Source organism: Oncorhynchus kisutch, unplaced genomic scaffold (assembly GCF_002021735.2).
Source record: "Oncorhynchus kisutch isolate 150728-3 unplaced genomic scaffold, Okis_V2 scaffold484, whole genome shotgun sequence".
NCBI lineage: Eukaryota > Metazoa > Chordata > Actinopteri > Salmoniformes > Salmonidae > Oncorhynchus > Oncorhynchus kisutch.
In genome coordinates this window covers 1-5000 of record NW_022262429.1, presented here as the reverse complement: position 1 = coordinate 5000, position 5000 = coordinate 1, and positions in this window count along the sequence as shown.

The window sequence follows — 5000 nt, the reverse complement described above, 5'->3', positions numbered from 1 at the left end:
TAAATCAGAAAGTACACATCCAATCTGGATGGGGGTTTTTTTAAAACGAAAGGGCACATATAGACGAGCATTTACATTTAATTAAAACCGTTTTTGTATAAAACATTTTAATAGAAAATCGTGTTTTAAGTTTTGGGAAAAAAGTGAATGTTACAGGAAACATAGGTGCCTATGGATGCGAAATGTTTTTGATATGCTGCAATTGTTGCCCATCACGAGAGAGGGTATGAGACGAAATTTGGGACCTCTAGCCCTTCGGGAAGTATTTTTAATCATTTTTTGAAAATTACAGAAATTGGTCGGGAAAATGGCAGAGTCCACACTTTTCAAAGCCGTGCACCTGGTGATTGAAAACGTGCATCTGGTAACCCAAAAATTCAAATATGGTTCTAAATACACTTGCAGGTGTTCCAGACATCCATGCCCGCTATGGGAGCACCCTACTACGGCCCTCTATCAATGGGGGCCCGTCCTGAGTGCTTTATTTACTGTTTAAAATTTCACGATGGATACTGATTGCTATACAAGCGGTAACCCAAAAACACAAATATGGTCATAAATGCATTTAACGGTCATTCTGATTTTAATGCCCGCTATAGGAGCACCCTACTACGGCCCTCTTTCACTCAGGGCCGTCCTGGGTGCTTTATGGACTGTTTGACAAGTGCTGGAGGAGGAAATAGAGCCGTGCACCTGGTGATTGAAACCGTGCATCTGGTAACCCAAAAACACAAATATGGTCATAAATGCATTTAACGGTCATTCTGATTTTAATGCCCGCTATAGGAGCACCCTACTACGGCCCTCTTTCACTCAGGGCCGTCCTGGGTGCTTTATGGACTGTTTGACAAGTGCTGGAGGAGGAAATAGAGCCGTGCACCTGGTGATTGAAACCGTGCATCTGGTAACCCAAAAACACAAATATGGTCATAAATGCATTTAACGGTCATTCTGATTTTAATGCCCGCTATAGGAGCACCCTACTACGGCCCTCTTTCACTCAGGGCCGTCCTGGGTGCTTTATGGACTGTTTGACAAGTGCTGGAGGAGGAAATAGAGCCGTGCACCTGGTGATTGAAACCGTGCACCTGGTGATTGAAAACGTGCATCTGGTAACCCAAAAATTCAAATATGGTCCTAAATGCATTTAAGGGTCATTCTGATATTAATGCCCGCTATGGAAACACCCTACTACGGCCCTCTCTCTGTCGGGGGCGACCTGAGTGCATTATGGACACTTTGAAATTTCACGATGGATACTGATTGCTATACAAGCGGTAACCCAAAAACACAAATATGGTCATAAATGCATTTAACGGTCATTCTGATTTTAATGCCCGCTATAGGAGCACCCTACTACGGCCCTCTTTCACTCAGGGCCGTCCTGGGTGCTTTATGGACTGTTTGACAAGTGCTGGAGGAGGAAATAGAGCCGTGCACCTGGTGATTGAAACCGTGCACCTGGTGATTGAAAACGTGCATCTGGTAACCCAAAAATTCAAATATGGTCCTAAATGCATTTAAGGGTCATTCTGATATTAATGCCCGCTATGGAAACACCCTACTACGGCCCTCTCTCTGTCGGGGGCGACCTGAGTGCATTATGGACACTTTGAAATTTCACGATGGATACTGATTGCTATACAAGCGGTAACCCAAAAACACAAATATGGTCATAAATGCATTTAACGGTCATTCTGATTTTAATGCCCGCTATAGGAGCACCCTACTACGGCCCTCTTTCACTCAGGGCCGTCCTGGGTGCTTTATGGACTGTTTGACAAGTGCTGGAGGAGGAAATAGAGCCGTGCACCTGGTGATTGAAACCGTGCATCTGGTAACCCAAAAACACAAATATGGTCATAAATGCATTTAACGGTCATTCTGATTTTAATGCCCGCTATAGGAGCACCCTACTACGGCCCTCTTTCACTCAGGGCCGTCCTGGGTGCTTTATGGACTGTTTGACAAGTGCTGGAGGAGGAAATAGAGCCGTGCACCTGGTGATTGAAACCGTGCACCTGGTGATTGAAAACGTGCATCTGGTAACCCAAAAATTCAAATATGGTCCTAAATGCATTTAAGGGTCATTCTGATATTAATGCCCGCTATGGAAACACCCTACTACGGCCCTCTCTCTGTCGGGGGCGACCTGAGTGCATTATGGACACTTTGAAATTTCACGATGGATACTGATTGCTATACAAGCGGTAACCCAAAAACACAAATATGGTCATAAATGCATTTAACGGTCATTCTGATTTTAATGCCCGCTATAGGAGCACCCTACTACGGCCCTCTTTCACTCAGGGCCGTCCTGGGTGCTTTATGGACTGTTTGACAAGTGCTGGAGGAGGAAATAGAGCCGTGCACCTGGTGATTGAAACCGTGCATCTGGTAACCCAAAAACACAAATATGGTCATAAATGCATTTAACGGTCATTCTGATTTTAATGCCCGCTATAGGAGCACCCTACTACGGCCCTCTTTCACTCAGGGCCGTCCTGGGTGCTTTATGGACTGTTTGACAAGTGCTGGAGGAGGAAATAGAGCCGTGCACCTGGTGATTGAAACCGTGCATCTGGTAACCCAAAAACACAAATATGGTCATAAATGCATTTAACGGTCATTCTGATTTTAATGCCCGCTATAGGAGCACCCTACTACGGCCCTCTTTCACTCAGGGCCGTCCTGGGTGCTTTATGGACTGTTTGACAAGTGCTGGAGGAGGAAATAGAGCCGTGCACCTGGTGATTGAAACCGTGCACCTGGTGATTGAAAACGTGCATCTGGTAACCCAAAAATTCAAATATGGTCCTAAATGCATTTAAGGGTCATTCTGATATTAATGCCCGCTATGGAAACACCCTACTACGGCCCTCTCTCTGTCGGGGGCGACCTGAGTGCATTATGGACACTTTGAAATTTCACGATGGATACTGATTGCTATACAAGCGGTAACCCAAAAACACAAATATGGTCATAAATGCATTTAACGGTCATTCTGATTTTAATGCCCGCTATAGGAGCACCCTACTACGGCCCTCTTTCACTCAGGGCCGTCCTGGGTGCTTTATGGACTGTTTGACAAGTGCTGGAGGAGGAAATAGAGCCGTGCACCTGGTGATTGAAACCGTGCATCTGGTAACCCAAAAACACAAATATGGTCATAAATGCATTTAACGGTCATTCTGATTTTAATGCCCGCTATAGGAGCACCCTACTACGGCCCTCTTTCACTCAGGGCCGTCCTGGGTGCTTTATGGACTGTTTGACAAGTGCTGGAGGAGGAAATAGAGCCGTGCACCTGGTGATTGAAACCGTGCACCTGGTGATTGAAAACGTGCATCTGGTAACCCAAAAATTCAAATATGGTCCTAAATGCATTTAAGGGTCATTCTGATATTAATGCCCGCTATGGAAACACCCTACTACGGCCCTCTCTCTGTCGGGGGCGACCTGAGTGCATTATGGACACTTTGAAATTTCACGATGGATACTGATTGCTATACAAGCGGTAACCCAAAAACACAAATATGGTCATAAATGCATTTAACGGTCATTCTGATTTTAATGCCCGCTATAGGAGCACCCTACTACGGCCCTCTTTCACTCAGGGCCGTCCTGGGTGCTTTATGGACTGTTTGACAAGTGCTGGAGGAGGAAATAGAGCCGTGCACCTGGTGATTGAAACCGTGCATCTGGTAACCCAAAAACACAAATATGGTCATAAATGCATTTAACGGTCATTCTGATTTTAATGCCCGCTATAGGAGCACCCTACTACGGCCCTCTTTCACTCAGGGCCGTCCTGGGTGCTTTATGGACTGTTTGACAAGTGCTGGAGGAGGAAATAGAGCCGTGCACCTGGTGATTGAAACCGTGCATCTGGTAACCCAAAAACACAAATATGGTCATAAATGCATTTAACGGTCATTCTGATTTTAATGCCCGCTATAGGAGCACCCTACTACGGCCCTCTTTCACTCAGGGCCGTCCTGGGTGCTTTATGGACTGTTTGACAAGTGCTGGAGGAGGAAATAGAGCCGTGCACCTGGTGATTGAAACCGTGCACCTGGTGATTGAAAACGTGCATCTGGTAACCCAAAAATTCAAATATGGTCCTAAATGCATTTAAGGGTCATTCTGATATTAATGCCCGCTATGGAAACACCCTACTACGGCCCTCTCTCTGTCGGGGGCGACCTGAGTGCATTATGGACACTTTGAAATTTCACGATGGATACTGATTGCTATACAAGCGGTAACCCAAAAACACAAATATGGTCATAAATGCATTTAACGGTCATTCTGATTTTAATGCCCGCTATAGGAGCACCCTACTACGGCCCTCTTTCACTCAGGGCCGTCCTGGTGCTTTATGGACTGTTTGACAAGTGCTGGAGGAGGAAATAGAGCCGTGCACCTGGTGATTGAAACCGTGCATCTGGTAACCCAAAAACACAAATATGGTCATAAATGCATTTAACGGTCATTCTGATTTTAATGCCCGCTATAGGAGCACCCTACTACGGCCCTCTTTCACTCAGGGCCGTCCTGGGTGCTTTATGGACTGTTTGACAAGTGCTGGAGGAGGAAATAGAGCCGTGCACCTGGTGATTGAAACCGTGCACCTGGTGATTGAAAACGTGCATCTGGTAACCCAAAAATTCAAATATGGTCCTAAATGCATTTAAGGGTCATTCTGATATTAATGCCCGCTATGGAACACCCTACTACGGCCCTCTCTCTGTCGGGGGCGACCTGAGTGCATTATGGACACTTTGAAATTTCACGATGGATACTGATTGCTATACAAGCGGTAACCCAAAAACACAAATATGGTCATAAATGCATTTAACGGTCATTCTGATTTTAATGCCCGATAGGAGCACCCTACTACGGCCCCTCTTTCACCTCAGGTGCCGTACTGGTTGGCTTTTATGACTGTTTGACAAGTGCTGGCGGAGGAAATAGAGCCGTTTGCACCTGGTGGTTGT